This window comes from Thunnus albacares, chromosome 4 (genome assembly GCF_914725855.1).
Source record: "Thunnus albacares chromosome 4, fThuAlb1.1, whole genome shotgun sequence".
Classification (NCBI taxonomy): Eukaryota; Metazoa; Chordata; class Actinopteri; order Scombriformes; family Scombridae; genus Thunnus; species Thunnus albacares.
This window is the reverse complement of record NC_058109.1, coordinates 19,556,293-19,578,085: the sequence shown is the minus strand read 5'-3', so window position 1 is coordinate 19,578,085 and position 21,793 is coordinate 19,556,293. Positions and strand designations below refer to the sequence as shown.

General features: G+C 36.2%; 2 long non-coding RNA genes across 2 annotated transcripts; both read left to right on the top strand.

Annotated features, from left to right (window-relative positions):
* Positions 1–8,325: 8,325 nt before the first annotated feature.
* LOC122981137 lies at positions 8,326–9,243 on the top strand. The gene is made up of 3 exons (XR_006403166.1): positions 8,326–8,414; positions 8,643–8,913; positions 9,004–9,243. It is a non-coding gene; the product is annotated as an uncharacterized LOC122981137 (long non-coding RNA).
* A 2,905-nt stretch (positions 9,244–12,148) lies between these two features.
* On the top strand, positions 12,149–13,738 carry LOC122981136. The gene is made up of 4 exons (XR_006403165.1): positions 12,149–12,240; positions 13,043–13,061; positions 13,565–13,584; positions 13,722–13,738. It is a non-coding gene; the product is annotated as an uncharacterized LOC122981136 (long non-coding RNA).
* The last annotated feature ends 8,055 nt before the right edge of the window (positions 13,739–21,793 follow it).

Below are 21,793 nucleotides of genomic sequence, written 5' to 3'. Positions count from 1 at the left end.
CAACTGTGAGTAAACATTGATATTTTTAAACCACAATCCTAACCTCAACCACTGGGTTATTATTGTAACCATGATGATGAAGGTACCCTAATGTCTCCCTAAACTGATGTTTGCTTAGATATTGGGCACATCAGATCAGAAAACACTTTTATGTCGTTCTGGAGCGAATGGAGCAACAACATATTTTATTGTTTAATTTAAAGGACTTGTTGAAACAAATAGATGCATACAGAAACTAAACCAAATGTACTTAAGGGATGAGTGTTATCATTCATTGTACATCATGGTCTCAGCTAAAAGTTGCTCTTTGCTATCCTCTGCAACACACCACTCTCACCATCCTTCTATGTATGCTCTCTGGAGTTTGCCCTCAGACTGGTGTTGTGTCGAAATCTGTTTCCCTGTCGATATGTATTTTCCCTTACTTTAATCTGCACCCAGCCTTATCCCTAATCTCAACCAGTTGTCCTCTGAGATGCTTAACCTGACCCCAACCACTTACTTCTGCTACACCTAATGATAACCTAAGCCCTAATCCCAACCATGGAAGTCACACCACGGGAAACAGTTCTAACGGTGGAGAAACACTATTTAAACACTGTTCATGGGGGGAGCAGACTTCAACACAAGACCTGCTTATATTTCACACTGTGTGAGATCAGCTTTCTTGAGGTTGGCAAACAAAACACAGATGACAACCTGTGACCATGACACTCAAAAAATGCAGTTATTTAATTAAATTAAAATGTGTTTACTTCAACATTTTCAGCACTTCCTCCACCAAAAGTGAAAGTGAGTTCACCGGTGATCACAGAGACAGACTCAGTCACACTGAACTGTCAGACTCCACCATCAGTGTCTGTGTCTCAGTGTTATTTCTACACTTTAAGTGGAGGAACTGTCAGAGTCCGCCCTTGTCTGCAGACACTGACAGGGATTGAACTGCTGAAGATGGCACATCAGAGTTCACCTGCTGAGATTAAAGTGAAATGTTATTACACTGTAACACATGGAGAGACAAAGTCTACATCTCCCCACAGTGACACAACCTCCATCACCATACAAAGTGAGTGAATATTATTCTCATCACCTGATATTATTATATATGATGAAGTGATAAAGTATCAGCACAACAGTGTGATGTAAAGTTTCACTTGTGATTTCTTTGTAGGTGCTGCAGAAAATGATAAGAGAAAAACTGATTTAACAACCTCCATTTCCATTACAAAGTCACCTGTGGGCGGAGATGATAAAGGTTTTCTTTTTATTTCATAAAACGTATTTTGATCATGGAGTACTTGTTATTCTGAGTAATGATAGATCCAGTTACACTGTCTTTGTATTACATATCACACATTGGACTTGAATGATACACAAATATTAATTTCAGCAATTTTATTGTTAAAATTTATTTGACAGATTCTATTTGATTTGTTTTCTTTTCAAAATCACCAGGAGTATGCTATAAATCTGAAATGCAATCAAGAACATTATCATGAGTAACCTCTACATTTATTATTTTTAAAGTTTTGAAAGGTTTTTGTATCATTATTCTTCAGGTCTGAATGTTAACAGTGTTTCCACTCCTATAACTAACTAAATGAAATTACAGGCATATGTTTTAGTGGATAAGGTAAACACAAAATGTATATATGTCTTATGGAAAATACTGTATTTCAATTATTATTTATTTTTATTCACCAGGTCTGACTGTTTTTAGGCCAAGTAATACTGTTGGCTTGATCTCTACTTCCTTAACATCAGTGAAAACAACATCAGGTGACAATTACTTTCTCTGACTTTTTTTGAAAATGTTGAAATATGTGTTGTTTTTAATATCTGTGTTTTTCTGTCTTTAAGAAACAGTTACTGATAAGACTAATCTCAGTACAAAAGGTAGTGTGACGACTGCTGTTTTTTTTTTTTTTTTTTTTTTTTTTAATGTGTCTATTTATTCATTACAGTAGGTCGGGCATTTGACACATCTAGCAATAAAACCAGCTTGATCCCATTGAATCCACTGAATCCAGTTTCAGGTGAGCAAGAAGAACATAATTCCTTACACATATTAGATATTATGAATATTAAAAATTACACGCTATTCAGTTTAGTAAAGTATATTTCCTCTGTATGTTATATGACTATATTGCAGCAAGTTAGTTTTAGCTACACAAACAAGTCATTTTGCAAAATGTGAACAAGTATGTAAGATTTCATATTTTAAAGTTAAAAATTGTTACCACCTCATCTACAGCGGACACTACTGTACGTTTCTGTTTTCTGCCCGGTTTAAGCATTATGGAGGCTATTGTTCTGCAGTGTTACAGTGGAGCAACCTGTGTTGCATAATTATGATGGTTAAGATATCCTTAACCTGATTTATCATGTTTACAACTTTATTTAGATTAAATTCCTTTTGTTGCAATGACACTTGTTTGTGACTCCTGTTGTTCCAAAACAGAAACGTGGATATTGATATGGAAGTTGGTAATAGTCGTGGCTGGTTTTGGAGTAACAGTAGGTGTCATCTTGCTGGGATTTGCACTTCTCTGTACCCAAAGAAGAACTGGTGAGAACTATATCATTTGATGTTTCCAGTGAAACCTGATTGTATTTTTAAAGCAGCTGTAATTGATATTTCTATAATATAATGTCAAATGTGAGAGGCATCACTTGTAGTGATGAACCTTCACTATCACTTCCTGTGTCCACTATCCAATGCTTGAGAACACCCACTAATCATACTTCATGTGCTGTATATCATGTGTAGACCACACCATGTAAGTATCAGATAATGCTTGTCACATAAGGCTGACTTCCTGTTGTCAGTCGGTGGCGCTATGACTATGACTCAATATGACATGTAGATGTGTTCAGGCCTGGACTCTCATCAAGTATGAGAAATTTAGGGCAGATTGGACAATGTAAAGTAGAGTTACAACAACTTCCTGTTTAATGCCCCAAACATGTTTTGGGCAAAATTGACTGGCACACCACGCCAAGGGTGTTCCATGAAGAATAAAAAGCTTTGCAATTTAACACTGCAAAAGTCTTTAAATGTAACCTACCAAATATGAAGTCACTCTGGTCAAAGCTGTAGGAGGAGTTTGTCAAAGTACAATAAGTGTAAATGGGTAGATCAAAATGGCTTACTTCCTGTTGGACTTACCATATGGCTCCAAGAGGCTTTTTTAAAGTCTGGTTGTTACATCTGCCCACCAAATTTTGTACATCCACATCAAAATTTAAAGGTGGGGGCTTTGACTTTGAAATTTGCCAGGGGGCGCCCTCAAGCCATTTTGCCACACCCAAACCCAAAACCCATATCAGATATCAAGTTAAGCCACTTCTGATGTTTCATGAGTTTTGGAGCATCCCTAGCACCTCAAAAATACTAAAAGTAATTAGGGGGCACTATAGAGCTGAAATGCCATGCCCAAGCCCAATTGTGGTACTAATTGAAATATTTACTAGTTTGAACATAGGTGCAAAATTTGGGAATTTTTTCTGCATCCTATAGGTCTCAAACATGTGTTTGAAATGAAAACTGACGCACAAAATTTAAAATAGCTGACTTTTTGCCGGGTGAAAATTTTTTAAATAACTCAATTATGGCGAGAATGATGAGAGCAATTATTCCACTGAACTTCATACTGAACATCAAAGAAACTTTATCGCAACATATCCCTTCATTTGGGGGCACTATGGACCCAGCTGGCCACACCTGAGTCCAGTCACTATAGAACTTTGCAATTTTCACCAGTTCTGGCATGTGTGCCAATTTTCCTGAGAGACTTGAGGGGACCGTTGGGCCCCTGGCACTTTCGTGCTTGGGCCCTAATAATATTGCTCCGTAACTAATTGTTTGCTAAAAAGTTCGCTATATCAACTTAATAGGTGATGATATGTCAATGTCGTGTTCACAATGTGCAAGTGGCACCAAAAAAAAAAAAAAAAAAAATCTGTTGCAGATTTGGAATTTCAATAGATTTTAAAAATCTAAAACCACTCCCATCTAGATTGCCTCTAATAACTAATAAGAATAAAAAATAGAAGTTTCATAAGCTCAACCATATTTATTGTCAGTTATTCTGACTTTGGTTGCAGTAATCAGGAATTATTGTTTCCACTGACTGCAGTTCATAGAAATTACAGCTACTAAAAGGAACTTAACCTGACAAGCCTTTAGTGATCATTAAAGCTTCCTGATCTTAATGATTACTGATTGCTTTTTGAAATGTTATTTGTTTTTTTGTTTTTTTTACAGAAAAGTTTTTTTACAACAGGTGAGAAAGCTTTTTTTTTTTTTTTTTAACCTTTTCAGAAATAAATGAGTGACTTGATATTTTCCTTTTTACCACTTTCATACAGACATTCAGCTTCATGTACTGTAGCTTCCTAGTGCAGCTTGTCCTCTCATTCAGCCACTGAGCAGAACCACTAGAACAGTGCCTTGCTCAAGGGCACAAGGATCAATTGTTGAATCAGTAGAGAGAGTTCATTCACCTTCTCAAATCCCATCAAACCCTCAGGTTTAAATTACTGACCACATAATTCACAGAGGTGTTTTGGGAAATTAATATATTCCTCTGGATATTCTGTTCATTGTCCCACAATGTAGTGATTTCTGTTTTCTCATGTGATGAAGACAAACTCTTTATTAAAACTTGTTTCCCCCTTTATTTCTGTGTAGGACACAAACCAAAGTCACTGGTAATGTACATATTAAGTAGTCAGGCAACATTATGGTATATTCACAGATACAGTAGGCATTTATATGTTTTTGAGCTTTGTTTTGCCTTCTGTTGTAGATGACTTGGTGTCCATGAGAAATATTGACTGTGGTGAGAGAGAGGTAATTTAAAAAACAGTTTTTATCAGATGTAACATTTACATAATTGCAAGGCTCCTCAGGTTGATTTAATGTGTTTAAAGTTATTCATAAGTTTCTCTCACTTCCTCTCTCTTCTTACCAAACAAGTTACCTGCAGGTAATGCTGAAGCCTACAGTATGATCAGCTCTGAACCTGGTGCTGACTGTCCTACTGGTGAGCTGCTTTTCTCTTTACACCAACCTGAATGTAGCATAATGGTCTTTTACAGGAAGGAGAACAGGTTTCTACTGTATATTACTTACAATAAATAACTTTCCCAATGTATGTACTGCATTTGTTTTTTTCAAGGTCTTTTTAAAAATATACCAGATGGTATATACTGTAGTATGACTATCTTTAATTACAGAAGCTGTATATCACTGAATAAGCAAAACATTCAATAACAGTGTTGCTTTTCTACCTTTTTTCAACAAACAACAATCGTAACAATAAATGTTAGACTATTAACACTTGCACTTTCTGAAATATTTTACTTTTTTGATACAGGCGGATATTGTATTTAATCATTGAAGACTCATTACCGATGTATAAATTTAGGTGTGCACAATGATTGTCAAATTCTTGACATAGATCAGGTGGTCTATAAGCTTTTTTATTTACAGAGGACTTACACATCTCACCTCTTTTATTTTTACAGACTGTGTAATGAAATGTATAATTTTATGGAAAATAGTAGTATGTGGTTCTTTCTTATTCGCAGGTTCTGAAAAACCAAAAGGGGGGGAGCTTAAAAATGAGGATGTAAGTCAGACATGACACACAGTATTGAATATATTTACTGTATAGGTTCATGCTATGGAGTTAAAGAGTCCTTACAGTTGGTGTCTTTTTTTCCCAGGACACATACCATATGTACTCCATCATCTCTGAGGAGCAAACTGCATCAGCACCGAAGAATATGGTGTACAGCACCATACAGGCACATTGAAAGACAAACTTTTTATACTATATAGAGAAAGAGAAAGCAGCCCTATATTTGTTGAGGCAGCACAACTATTTATATTTTTATTCAAATAAAAGTGGAAATAGGTGTAAAAATCCAGTTTTTGTTTTTATTACACTTTTAATTTTAGGATATTAAAGTGTTAAAGTGTTTAGCACTGACTACTGAGCTAGAACCAATTGTATCACAAATGTGCAGACAGACTCTACTTATTTATACACCCATAACACAGAGACAGCATAGTGTGTAACATGTAGAGAAGAACTTCAAAGGTGATTATTGCTTTGCACTTTTAATTTATTGCCTATTTTTTACAACCTAACTTTGTGGAAAGGAGAAGGCAAACGACAGGTTATGGAGAGTCCCTTGAAAGTACTTTGCTTGTGTCAGTAGCTCAGCTTTATCTCTGGGGAACATCCCCAACTCTAGGAGTGATATCCATATTAGGAAATGTGCGTCATGTAGCAGGTGGATATGACTCCCCTTGTTGAAACCTGCTGATAGACGTAAGAGCGGAGCAGAGGAGAGAGACTGAGATAGCGATGAAACTGACCTGCACACTGGTATTTGACATGTTTTTTTTTTCTTCCCAAAAGCAAATAATTTTAAAAATATTTATACAAAATAAATATTTGTAAAAAACCCCCACTATTTGTGGTTTGCCAAATAACGTATTTTGATTTGGGCCTGCCCCTAGTAGGTAATATGTGTGGTAAGCAATAAGCATGACCTATACTTTTCCCATCACTTGTGGAGTGCCACATGGTAGTGTCCTGGGCCCCCTTTTGTTTTTGCATCATATTAATGACATGAAAACTTCCTGGTCAAGTTCTGTGTTCTCATATGCAGACGATGAAGCTATTATATTCAAGTCTATGTTGTTTGGATCGATTAGGCTCCAATTAGACAGAACTCTGACCAGGACACTAAGATTGGTGATTAGTTTGTGGTTCTGGGCCCTTACACAAACTTTGAAACACAGTAGCACAAAACAAACTGTTTTGGCTTGAGTTAGTGAATGTCATTCTTGCAGCTTCACTGGCTTTCAGTAGAGGACTGAGCATGTCATATTCATTTAAAGATAGTTTATACTGTAGTATTTTGCATGAAAGTGTGCCCAGCTGTGTATCATAGGATTTTTCATATTGTGATTTTGAGAAGAATCACAATATGAAAAACTGACTTGATAGTCATACCACCAGAACTAGTGTAGGAAACTTCTCTTAATATTAATCTTTATTTACTTAAGCTTTATAGATTCAATAAGATAGGTTACTGTATTGACAACTTGATTGATGAAGCCTGTGCAAAAGGCTGGTATGCAGCACTTTCTGATTAAAGTTAGATGTAGAGGCTTTCCAGCAGCATCAGTACATTGCTTTCTCCAGAAAATACGGCTGTCACTTAAAAAGCTCAAGAAAGCCATCAAGGACATGGGCGCAGCAGCTGAGATCTGCTCAAGGTGGCTGTGGCGTAGAAAGAGGAAACAGTTGGAACCCTTCTACTGGTGAAGGCAAGTTTTGACTTTGCTGCTCCACTCAGGTGAGGCGTACTGGTTTAGGGGTGAAACATTGGTCACCCTGAGATACGTGCTGATGATGTAGAAAAGTTCCCAAAATCAACTCTGTCTCTACCAAAGGAAGTCCACCAATACCATACTACCTGAAGTTCAAGCAGTTCCTGCTTATGTCAAAGCATCTCTGATGTTTAACTCGCGTAAAAGGTGATGATATGTCAATGTTGCATTCACAACGTGTCTCTGCTGCCCCCCAGTGGCCAGATTATTAATTATTGCTGGTTTAAGACTGAAGTTGATTGGTTTTTGATGTGTTTTTATCGTTACGTTACTTCAAAAACAATAAAAACAAGGCCATTAAATATGAAGTTTTTAAAGACCTGGTTTTGATATATGTGATGTATAGTATGTATTTATATCACCAGTCCTACCCAATTTAGCAAAAAAGAACAAGTGAAACAAACAATAAGGAAGACAATTAGAAAAGCAACAGAAATGATGAGCAACCTTTTACTTCTACCAGTTAAACAGCACTGTGGTAGATTTGATCTAAATATACACATACACATACTGAGGGCTGTATAAATGATTTGGTCTGTGTTTCTGTGGCCTGTCTGTCAGTGTGATTCACTTCTGATGCTTGCTGTGGTTTTCCTGAGAGCAACTTCTGTAAAATGACATTCATGTCTGTCAAAGTCCATGTAGTCAGACACACAAGTGTAGTCGTTAAAGTATTGCTGGACGTTCACATTATTCTGCTTCATCATGGCTGGACACCTGCTGTTCATCATCCTTATATGTGAGTATACAAGAGGTTTATCTTGTAAAGCTCTTTCAAAGTTAATGTTGGCAAAAACACACTCATGTACATTTAATTCACAAGCAAGTGATTAACATGTAATGTTTGTATTGTTATCAGCATGTTTTATTATACTTTTCCATCAGTCTGAAGAAGTCAGGAATTTTAATTATAAGTTATTGATTAGTTATTATTTTGTCTGTTTTTCTTGTTAACATGTTGTTTCTCCAACAGATTCCTTTCATGAGATGAAAGCACAAGGTCAGTCCTGAGTATGATATTAATTCATAAACAGCTGCACTGTCATAGTAAGGACAGTTTATTACAGTCTGCAGTTAATTTGATAATTTGTGTACATGGATGTACAGTACATTTTCTCTACTTCCTATACAGTACATTAAATCACAATTTCTCATTAGGAATTTCACCACATTAATGCAACAATTCAGTATTTGATGTGATAACATATTTCTTCCTCTAAATTTTCAGCATCTCTTCCACCTAAACTAACAATGAATCCACCGGTGATCACAGAGACAGACTCAGTCACACTGAACTGTCAGGCTCCAGCATCAGTGTCTCAGTGTTTTTTCTGCACAAATGGAAAACCTGCCAAAAGTCCCTTGTACGACAAATCTGACAGGGACTGAGCTGCTCAAGATAACAAATCAAAGTCCACCCACTGAGGTTAAAGTGACATGTTTTTACCTTATAGCTTATCCATCTCCAGACAGTGATGTGTCCTCTATCATCATTCAAAGTGAGTATTCATAAATTTAGAAATAAAAAATTGCATTTTAAATAAATGTGATTTTTAGTCATTTAATCCAACATATGCTTAAAATTTCAGCATCTTTTCGTCCTAAACTGACAGTGAATCCACCGCTGATCACAGAGACAGACTCAGCCACACTGAACTGTCAGACTCCACCATCAGTGTCTGTGTCTCAGTGTTATTTCTACACTTTAAGTAGAGGAACTATCAGTGTCCTGTCTTGTCTGCAGACACTGACAGGGACTGAACTGCTGAAGATGGCTCATCAGAGTTCACCTACTGAGATTGAAGTGAAATGTTTTTACACTGCCATGTTTGGAGACACATATTCTCAGTCTCCACACAGTGGAGACTGAGAATATGTAACACCAAGCCACAGGATATGTGTGTGTATATTTCAGGTGTAAATTTGATTTTGAGTAATGACAAATTTGATTACACTTTGTATTATATATTACAAACATCAGATACACTGAATTATTATTTTAGCTTGTTGTTAAGCATTATAAGTGTTGTATTGTATGAGTGTAGGACATCTATAAATACATGTACAGCTTACAGTGTACTTGATTGCAAAGTGGCACATTATAACTTTGACTTTTAATTATTTTATTAATCTTTCTGATAGGTCAGAAACCACAGATGAGTCTCCAGCATTTTGATGGTGACTCTGTTCTCTTGGTTTGCTCACTGCCTGGATCTGCTAATCATGATACGAGCTGTAACCTGTACTTTGGAGAAGCAAGTCATCCAGTAAAAACAACAACCATCCGGAGGGAAACCACCTCAACAAACCAGAAGTTCTACCAGTTTATTGTCTCAATAGATGATTTGTTGAAACATCTACGTTCTGTTCTGAGAAAGGATGCCAGCTGTGATTACACCTTGGGAAGTGAACCCAACTCTTTGTCTCCTAGTAGTGACGGACAAAACTTGACTTGTAAGTCAGAGATGACATGAATACATGCTACACTGCTACAACACATCCATTTAAAAGTCAAAAACATACATATCAATGCATACACATCACAATTCATCATTTTTTACATCACAATTGTAAAAAAACCCAAACAAACAAACTAGTTCTAGTTCTGTGAAAATAACAGCTCAAGTACACAAATAATTACGCTGTTTCACACAGTTGTCCACACATGAGACTGACAGGGCTAAATCTACCTTCCTTTCTTCTTTTATTGTAGATATTGTAGACAATGAAATCAGACAACTTGACTCTAGACAAGAGTCAAGCAAGACGCAGACAATGCCAACACTTACTATGACCACAGGTAGGTCAGCTGCAATATCACAAATCACTCTATCACTATATTTGTTATTTTTAATAGTTTTAATCATTGCAGCATTTTACAATAAATAATTACTATGAAATAGTGCTGTCAAACTGTAACTGACTGTCATCAATACTGAGTATGCAGTGGACATTCCTTCAAGATTATAGCGACAAGAAAAAAATGTTACTCACGCAGAAGTCAGTATTTTAAATGATGTAGATTTGGACATTTTCATTTTTTGAATTGTGCTGTATTACTGTAAATACACATATTGAACTCAAGAGTCTGACTTTACACAACAGTACATCCTACATTCCTGCCAGACAAAATGATTGATTATACTTCACTACGTCAGTTTACTTTAAACACTCGATGTTAAGATCACTTTAAAGTTCACAATCATCTAAAATACATTTGGCCTTCAGTAATAGTAAATTAGTGTTAATGGAAAGCATATGACAATACATAAACTACAACTTACACTGATGTACAGTAACAGATTTCAATATGTTGTTGAATATTTTCACATGTACTTTTCTTAATTACCAGGTCAGACTGTTGGTAAGCCGACTAACACTGGTAATTCAACCTCTACATCCCTCTCACCTGTGAAAACGACCTCAGGTGGCACAATTACTCAGGTTCTTAATGATCCACGTTGACTTCTCAGAACATATTGTGATTTTTGTCATTTTTAATTTTGATGTTTTTGTGTGTTCAAGGAACGTTTACTGGTATAACTATGACCTCTCCTGATGCAGCTCTCACGAATCAAGCATCTAATGATGAAATAACAGGTAGACTTACTTTTTAATTACTGCAAAAAAATGCTAAAATGCCTTACTGTGTAAGTCTTTAAATGCCTTCAACTATGCACTTTTATGTCCATCTGTTCTTGTTCATTGTATTCCCACTGAAAACAGTTTCAGGTGAGCAATAAGATTTTAATTTCTTACACCATCGTAATAAGAATAAGAAATTGTTAACATTAATTAAAGTATTTTTTAAGTATTTTCCTCAAAGGCGTAGGTTTGGTTTTAAATTTGGTAGACATTTTTTGTCCAATAGCCAAAATAAACTTTTTTCTTATGTGCACTTCTTTCATATGCAAACATAAAGAGCTTGACTCTACAAAAAGTTAAATTTTATTAATAAAAATGGAGACTAAAATTAATATCTAAAATTGACACATTATAAAAACCTGTAGGTAATGTGCTGCTCTCTTCAACTAAGTCATCTTCAAACCTCACCTGAGATTCAGTAGCTCTGCAGTTTCTTTAAAAAGGACTGTCCGTACGGCCATGATTTTTCTTGTACACAATTAAAACATTTAGCAACAGCCAAAGCTATACAAACAGTAGCTCACACATACTGTGTTTCAGTCATGTCATGTTCTTTGTGCAAAATGTGAATAAAATGAAAAAAACAAAAACAAAAAAAACATTATATATTAAAAAATTACTTGCATACCAGCAAGGATGCCTGATATTCATTGGTTAGTCAGAGAAGAAATTATGTGAATCAAATCAGTGGGCCTGTGCCTTCAGTCTGAACATTTCATAATTTATCTTGAGAATAACTTTGAAGGGCTTTTCACACTGCACTTAGCCCACAGCTAAAATCATTCTTAGAGCATTCTTAGCCCCAGGCAAAAAAAGCTTTCATACTGGCACAATCCAAAGTGGGCTAACCCGACTTTAGCCTAGACACTTCTGTACGTTTCTGTTTTCTGCTGGGTTTAAGTATTATGGAGGCTATTGGTCTGCAGTGTCACAGTGAAACAAGCTGCATTTCATAATTACGATGGTTAATATATCCTTAACCTGAATTGAAATGATTCATCATGTTTACAACTTTATTCACATTAAAGTCCTATTAGTTGCAATGACACTTGTTTGTGGCCTTTGTTGTTCCAAAACAGAAACGTGGATATGGAAGTTGGTAGTATTTGTGGTTGGTTTTGGAGTAACTGTAGGTGTCATCTTGCTGGGATTTGCACCTCTCTACAATCAAAGCACAATTGGTAAGACTTTAAAATTTTACCCCAACAGAGTTTATTTCAGTGTCCAAGAAATCTGTTCAAGATGTGATGTGAGGTTTTTTTTAGCATGGAGATATGTTGTTCAAAGTTGCTCAAGTTAGAACTTGCTGATTTAAATAACATTATCTCTTTATTGTCTCATTTAACCAGTTTGTCGAATAATACTGAAATAAAGATATTGGCTTGAATAGTCATAGTCATTCCAATCACAGTTAAAAAAAACAAGGTACATGGGATAAGCTGGAATACATATGTGCTTTATTCTTATTGTAAAACCCAACTGCAGTTGTAGGAAATCTTTGATGTGGCTTCACATTTCCTTTAAAGAAGTTTAGTTCTTTCTGGTAAAACATAAAGAAGTGACTTGTATTCAATATTTGCATTTTATTAGGGATTATTACAGTTTCGCAATGTCAAGTTAAGCAAGTCCATTTTCATTTATACAGCCCAATATCACAAATGACAAATTAGCCTCAGGGGGCTTTTACAGTTTGTACAGCAATACAACATCTTCTTCTCTCAGACCTTCGATTCAGACAAAGAAAAACACAAACCCCCAAAAGACCCTTTTGACCCTATTGAAAAATTGAAGAAACCTCGGAAAGAGCAACAGAGGAGGGATTCCTCCTCCAGGACTGACAGACATGCAACAGATGTTTTGTGTGGAGAATAGACCAAGATAATAACATTAAAATATGGAAAAACAGGATGACAGAATTATAGATAAACTGATAACATATATTTCAATGATCAGATTTTGATGATTTTTTTTTGCTTTTTCTAGAAAAATGTGCTTTCAAGAGGTAAGAAACTTTGTCTCTTAAACATTCCCAGGTTAAACCAAGTTGGTGTCATCTTCTTTATCATTGTTGCCCAGTTTTAAATTCATAGTTTCAGACATTCATTCATCAGGATTATGTACCCCTTATAACAAAACTGATTGGGCTCTCAGTTAATCAGACTAGCAGTGATGGTTATGCGGGTAAAACTAACACCCCCAGCACATTGAAAACATACGTTGTAGTAAACAGATGTCTGAGCTGTCAGGATTGAAACGATGTGATGTAGACTTGTATGAATGTGACTGGATATTACTAGTCAGCTGATAGCCAATCAGATGATGTATAATTAAGTCAGGATGTGATGAATAAAATACTGATAGCTGTTCAGGTATTCAGAAATGTTTGGGAAAACCAACACAATAACACAAACTATATTTATTTGGATTTTACATTCTTCGTTTATATAACTGTTTTTCTCTGTAATGACACTAACAAAAAACTCTTTTTCTATTATTTTCATTTAGACCAAAAGCCATCATCACTGGTAAATCAAAGTATTTCTTCCTCTTTTGCATTCGCTGTAATGATCATGTCAATGCAATTGATCAGTGTTATACATGTATATTTTATTTGCACCTGTTTGTTAAAGTGTACTAAGGAGTGCTTTGGTTTCTGTTTCAGATTACAGGGATTATATGGTAAGTCTCAACAGTGGATGGGGATTTGAAAACTTCTGTTTCTGCTTAGAGGTTTTCCTTCATGACCATGGTGTCTTACATGAGGTTACTCTCTCTCTCCCTCTCCTTTATCATTTCAATTAACAACTTGCAGGCTGGTTATGATGAAACCTACAGTATCGTCATCTATAAATGCAATATTGGTGAGCTGATTTTCTCTTTCTCTTAACTTGAATGAAGTATAAGGTTCTAAAATATTGGGGAATAGTTTTAATGGATTACTTAAGCATGACCACTATGGTCAAATTAAATTAATAAATACATGGAAAATACTGCATGTACTGTTTATTTGGTAAACCTGAGATTGAAGAATTATTATTACTTTTACCAATGGGGATTTCATTTTTTTGAGAGTTACCTAGAAGATTATAAATGGATTCTGATGTTAATAGATTGGTCATGGAAGCAATATATAATTAACTTTTCATATCAAACACTTAAAAGTCACCGTTGAAATGGTTATGGATTTTATTAAAATGCCAATGAATGGATACATGTAAAAGCTTTATTTAGGTTATTATTTTAGGTTTACATCACAGATGACATGAAGGTTGTTTTACAGGGATAGATGATTGTAAAGAACATTGAACAAATATAATATTAGCCACTTGGTGGCCCCAGTGCTTAAAATTTGCTAGAATTAAAACAAGTATAATCAACATTTCAGGAGCAGTCATGAAAATGTGTGAATTCTATAAGTTGTTATTGTGGCATGACAGATATTCAACATTTGCAACTTTTAAAGCTCAATAAATAATCAAAGTTCACTGAGAAGAATTAAGTCATGTCTGTTTCTTTCTTTTCACAGAATAAATACCGAAAACTGCACCTTAGAGGAGTGAGCTGCATCTCACCAGGGCGATACAGTGTACAGCTCTCTAAAGCCATTTTGAATTTCAAGTGTTGTTTTTCTTGCATCTTTATTTTCATTTTGCTTTCTTACAATGTTTACACTGTTTAAATTTTTAGAACAGTGTAATGCCTTTGTTGAATTTTACTGAATGGATAGAAAATTAAGTTAGGTCAGAAGATATGTGTCGCAATGCTTTAAATAATAAAAACATTATACACAACTATTAAAAAGAAGTCCCATTCATTTCAAAAGTTGAACTTCAGGTTCATGTTTATTCATAAAGGTCTAGACACAAAACAAGTTCCTACAAAGTGCTTTACACAAGAGGAGTGATAAACAAATGTACTTTTTATGTAAACAAATACAACACACATACACAGAAAACAGTAAAAACCAACAAGATTTAACCTACAGTAACACAAAGAGATAAAAACAATCACAGCTGTTTAGTGAAGTTATTTCCTTGTATACAGTATACTTTGTATAATAAGAAAATACATTTTAAAAGATGACTTAAACATATTAATTAAATCAATGTGACACTTTATCAACTTGATGTAAAAACACACAGTTTATGCAGCATAATTTGGATATGGTATTTTACACACACACACACAAACACCAAAGAGAAGAGAAAATGAGATGCTGCTCATCAATAGTTCTGCCCATCTCTGTTTAAAAGCTACTCTGAGAAAAACAACCAGAAGGCAATAGAAATGAGAAACAAACTTACTCTGTCTTCAGAGGTTAGCCACCGATGTGGTAGATTAATCTAAATAAAACACGTAGTTAGTTCTTTGAAAAGAATGTTTGGTGTGTGTATTTCCGTGGCCTGTTTAATAGTGTGATTCACCTCTGATGCTCGCTGTGGTTTTCCGGAGAGCGAGTTCTGCAAAATGACATTTCAGTATGTGAAAGTCTAACCATAGACACAAGTGTAGTCTTTAAAGGAGTCCTGGTCAGTCTTAATCTTCAGCTTCATCATGGCAGGACGCCTGTTGTTTGTCATCTTCATGCGTAAGTTAAACCCTCTATTGATTCATCATTAATATACAAACCAATGCAGGTTCACCTTGCAAACACTGGTTAATTCTTTAGATTACAGCCCACAGCGTACGGTGTAATTATTCCCAATTTACAGTGTAATTTTTGGTCCTAATTAGGTGAGAAGAAGAGAAGAAGATCATACATACCTCGTAATATTAAAATAGATACCTGTCATTTTAAAAACTACCTACAGTATAAATTCTTTTTAAATTCCCAGATTGTTACCACCTTTAATTGTTAACTTCACATCTTGTTCTCTTGTACCTACATCAATATATACTGTGCTGGTACACCATCAGCACAAACAATTACACTGTAAATTGGGAATCGATGCAGGCCGTAATCTAAAGCATAACCCAATCATGAAATCAATATGCATCGTATGTATATTAATATGTATCAGCATGTTAATATACCACAGCATGCCTACCTCTGATTGATAGAATTACACATTAGGTAAAGTTTTAATCCGTCTACATCTTGTTGAAGTTCTTAATGAGTTATTATTGCATTTATTTACCTTGTTAACACATTGTTTTTCCAACAGATTGTTTTCATGAAATCCAAGCACAAGGTCAGTCTATGAACCATTGTCTTTCATGTCCTGCTGTACTGTTGTCACTGTATGGGAAGTTTATTAGGGCCTGAGCACCAAAGGAGCGAAGACCCTATTGTATTTCATGTGTTTGTTTCTTTCTTCTTCTTATTAGGGCCTGAGCCCCAAAGGAGCGAAGACCCTATTGTATTTCATGTGTTTGTTTCTTTCTTCTTCTTATTAGGGCCTGAGCCCCAAAGGGGCAAAGACCCTATTGTATTTTGTGTGTTTGTTTGTTTCTTCTTCTTCTCATTCTTTCTTTATTAATCCGTTACTTCAACCCTTAATTTGACCCCCTAAACATGCTCAAAAACTCACTAAATTTGGCACGCACATCAGGTCTGGTGAAAAATTTGATAAAATGTAAAAATTATCCCCCAAAGTGCCAAAATGTGATCTATAGCGCCACCTATGTATCTAATATGGCTGCCACGGCCCGTAGGAATGTCGTAGAGAGATCGAACCAAAACTCAATTATTCATCTCATCAAGACCTACAAATCATATGCTGACATCCCTGACCTAAATCCAACAGGAAGTCCGCAATATGCCCATCAAAGTACGACTTTGCGCCAATTTTGGACCCCCAAGAAACACTATCTCCTCCTGGGGCGTTAATGGTATTGGCTTCAAACTTGAATGACTTATGACACTGTGCTGAACAAAAGTTGTTAAAAACTTTGTAATAACTCGAACGGTTTAGATTTAGTAAGCCCTGAAAGTTGTAGTGCCACATCACACCTTACTATGTAAACCAATGGGGAGGCAATCTCTAGGCATGGACTTTGTATCAAACAAATGGCTCTGATGTCTAAACTATAAGTCTGGCCACTTTGAAACCTGTATCAATGGATTTGCGATGAAATCTCCTACAAAAAATGCGATTTTAATGTGAGAATTGGCCAAAGTCATGGGATTTATGAAGATATTTCACAAAACATTCTCCTCTCCAACTGAGAGGGAGAGAGAGAGAATAGGAGGTTGGGGGGGGGGGGGGGGGGGGGGGGTTGAATGGAGCTCATTGAGTGAGAGTGACATTTTAGTGATAAAGTGCTGCAGAAAAATAAAATCAAAACTAAAATTTGTAGCTCTGTACTGCAGTTTTTTCTTTATTAGGGCCCGAGCACCTAGCGGTTCGCTCACACTCTCCATTCAAATATATGAGTATTTTTCTGTGTCAAACTGCAGTTACTTATTGTCTCTACACATCTGACAGCAGTGTTCGATGCTTACTTTTTTGTCGAGGAGTACATGTGTTCCTAAATGTAAAAAATTAGGAGCACACAGAAATTTAGGGGCACACTGAAAACTGAAAACAATCAAAACTTATGTTCTCTTTAGGGGTGCTTGTTTATGGCAAAAAGCATAATCACAATCATTTTTGCTCAATATTGACATCACGGTTTTTTAACACGATTACTTTATGACTTTCATTTTTGGCGATTGCCGATATATGCACATATTTTTTCCCACTTTGCTGAGGAAACTATTACACATGCAAGCATAGATTGATCAAAAAAGACAATATATGAAGGAAGAACTCAGGAAGACTAGAGTTCTGGATCTCAGCATTAAAACTTTAATGAACCTGCCAAGTGGGTGGAGTAGCAGATTTGGGGTTTTTTTGAGTTTATTAGACAGACAGGATTGATGTGTAGGATTTAATATTTGGTCCACAGTCCGGGCCACAGGGTGGCGGTAATGTGCGTAATATGCTATAATTTAGCTATTGTTGGAGCGTGTGGCCGTGGTGTGGCGTTGAGTTTTGATGTTTCGCCATGACAGAGGAAATTGCTATAACTTTAGTCTAAATGCTCCAGTCTGCCCCAAACTTTGCATGTTTGATAAGAGTCCCGGCCTGAACACGTCCACATGACAATATTCCATGAATGATGCAAACTGGCTGAATAGCGCCCCCCACGAAATTGCCGCAAAGGAGCCCCAGCAGCGGGCAAAACAGTGGACAAAGGAAGTGATGTTTATCTCCTTCTTGCACTGTCTGAAAACAGCCCGGGTCTGAAGACATCTACATGCCCGTGATAGAAGCCCTTCGACTGTGCCGCGGCCAAACGTGCGCAAGGGCGCAAAGGCCCGTTCAACGCTGCTTGCAGCTTTAATTAATTTGAGTTTTTTTTACACAAATTAATGCAACTATTACGTATTTGATAAACATATGTTTACCTTTACATTTTCAGCTCATCTTCCACCTAAACTGACATTGAATCCACCGCTGATCACAGAGACAGACTCAGTCACACTGAACTGTCAGGCTCCAGCATCAGTGTCTGTGTCTCAGTGTTATTTCTACACTTTAAGTGGAGGAGCTGTCGGAGTCCCCTCTTGTGTGAAGACACTGACAGGGACTGAACTGCTGAAGATGACGCATCAGAGATCACCTGCTGTGATTGAAGTAAAATGTTTTTACACTGTAAAGATTGGAGATATAAATTCTCCATCTCCACACAGTGACACAACCTCCATCACCATACAAAGTGAGTAATTATACTGCTATGCTATTTACTTAATGCAGTATCAGCAGAAACACTGCAGCATTCAACAGTGGGGTCAAGCGGCATTAGGTTTTTTTAAATCTTTTTTTTTTTAATGTTTACATGGATTTACTATTCGATATATGCAATGGAGGTGTTTCTTTATTGCAAGTGTCACGGTGCAGGTAGTAGGCTACTGGTAAATGATTTGCTGTCAGGTCCAGAAGATTTAATTACCACTGAACTTCATGTCTGTACCAGCTGCTAGCATGCAGGCCTTACCTGAACCCCAGTGAGCTTGACACACTTTGAGCATGTGCTCTACTCGTCCCTGACAGTATTGTTCACTCACCTGGTTGGTTGGAGCTGAACCGGCGTCCTCCTCGTTCTGTCAATTGTGCACTTAAGCTTGGTGTTGGTTTCAGTTCATTTAAACAAATAAGACCATCCTCCCAAGAAAAACAACAAAATCTGTCTTTTAAGCAAGTTCCCCAAAACGCCATATCAATTAACAAAGTATCTAGAGGCCATAGTAATTATCACAGAAGCAAAGGAAGAAATATGGTAATGTTATTATAGAGCAACAAAGCCCACATAGTGAGAAGGAGGGTGGGATGGATGGGTCAACAAAACAAGACCTGCTTATATTTCAGGCTGTGTGAGATCAACCTTCTTGAGGTTGGCAAACAAAACACAGGTGACAACCTGTGATCATGACACTTGAAAATGCAATTATTTAATTAAATTAAAATGTGTTTACTTCAACATTTTCAGCACTTCTTCCACCTAAACTGACAGTGAATCTACCGGTGATCACAGAGACAGACTCAATCACACTGAACTGTCAGACTCCACCGTCAGTGTCTGTGTCTCAGTGTTATTTCTACACTTTAAGTGGAGGAACTGTCAGAGTCCTCCCTTGTCTGCAGACACTGACAGGGACTGAACTGCTGAAGATGGCACATAAGAGATCACCTGCTGAGGTTGAAGTTAAATGTTTTTACAATGTAACACGTGGAGAGACAAAGTCTACATCTCCCCACAGTGAGACATCCTCCGTTGCTATAAAATGTGAGTGAACATTAATGCGTGGACTTATACTTAGATATTTTTATATCATGTTATATTGTCATTACAAACAACAAAGTGGCTCTCAATTTGGGGGGTTGGGTCTTTACAGGAAGTGTGAGAAGATGTTATATGTGCATCAGATTTAATCTTTTTAAAAACATAATTCATGTAATGAGCTCAGGCTCAGTGCATCCTCTTCCATTATAAATGTATTATTAGAAATGTTTTCAAATAAATGCAATTTTCAGTTATTGAATGCTTAAATTTTCAGCATCTGTCCCACCTAAACTGACAGTGAATCCACCGGTGATCACAGAGACAGACTCAGTCACACTGAACTGTCAGAGTCCAGCATCAGTGTCTGTGTCTCAGTGTTATTTCTACACTTTAAGTGGAGGAACTGTCAGAGTCCTCCCTTGTCTGCAGACACTGACAGGGATTGAACTGCTGCAGATGGCACATCGGAGATCACCTGCTGAGGTTGAAGTAAAATGTTTTTACACTGTAAAGATTGGAGATATAAATTCTCCATCTCCACACAGTGACACAACCTCCATCACCATACAAAGTGAGTGAATATTATTCCCATCACCTGATATTATTATATCTAATAAAGTGATAAAGTATCAGCACATAATAACAACAGTGTGATGTAAAGTTTCACTTGTGATTTCTTTGTAGGTGCGGCAGAAAACAAAAGAAAAACTGATTTAACAACCTCCATTTCCATTACAAAGTCACCTGTGGGCGGAGATGATAAAGGTATTTTTTGTTTGAGAAAATGTTTTCTAAGTAATGATAGATCTAATTACACTGTCTTTGTATTACATATCACACATTGAACTCAGATGATACATAAATATTAATTTTAGCAATTTGAATGTTAGTGTACAAATAATACAAATAGCACAAATATGGATTTATTTGACAGATTATATTTGATTTATTTTCTTTTCAAAATCACCAGGAGTATGCTATGAATCTGAAATGTGATCAAGTTTTGAAAGGTCTTTCTATCATTATTCATCAGGTCTGAATGTCAACAGTGCTTCCACTCCTGTAACTCCTGTAAAACTAGCATCAGGTAATGACCTTTTTTGAAAATGTTGAAATATGTGTCCTTTTTAATATCTGTGTTTTTGTGTCTCCAAGAAACAGTTACTGCAAAGACTAATCTCATTACAGAAGGTAGTGTGACTTTTGTTGAAACTCTTATGAATCTGGCATCAGGAGACAATATTACAGCTGAGATGTTTATGATATGCCCCCAAAATGCTGAGATGCATTGCTGTGAATGTTTTTAATGTGTCTATTTATTCCTTACAGTAGGTCGGGCACTTAACACACCTAACAATGAAACTAACTTGATACCTTTAAATCTACTGAATCCTAAGATTTAATATTTTAAATTTAAAAACTGCTACCGACTCATCTACAGTGGACACTACTGTACATTTCTGTTTTCTGTTCGGTTTAAGCATTATGGAGGCTGTTGCTCTGCAGTGTTACAGTGAAGCAACCTGTATTGCATAATTATGATGGTTAAGATATTCTTAACCTGATTTATCATGTTTACAACTTTATTTATGTTAAATTCCTATTAGTTGCAATGACACTTGTTTGTGGCCTCTCTTGTTCCAAAACAGAAACGTGGATATTGATATGGAAATTGGTAGTAGTTGTGGCTGGTTTTGGAGTAACAGTAGGTGTCATCTTGCTGGGATTTGCACTTCTCTGTACCCAAAGAAGAACTGGTGAGAACTATATCCAATGTATCCAATCAAACCTGATTGTATTTTTAAAGCAGCTATAATTGATATTTCTATAATATAATATCAAATGTGAGAGGCATCACTTGTAGTGATGAACTTTCAGAGAATCATGACCTCTACAGTGAATCCACAGATGATCACAACTCTGCAGCTCCCCCTGGATTTACCGAACTATAAAGTTTTAGGTGAT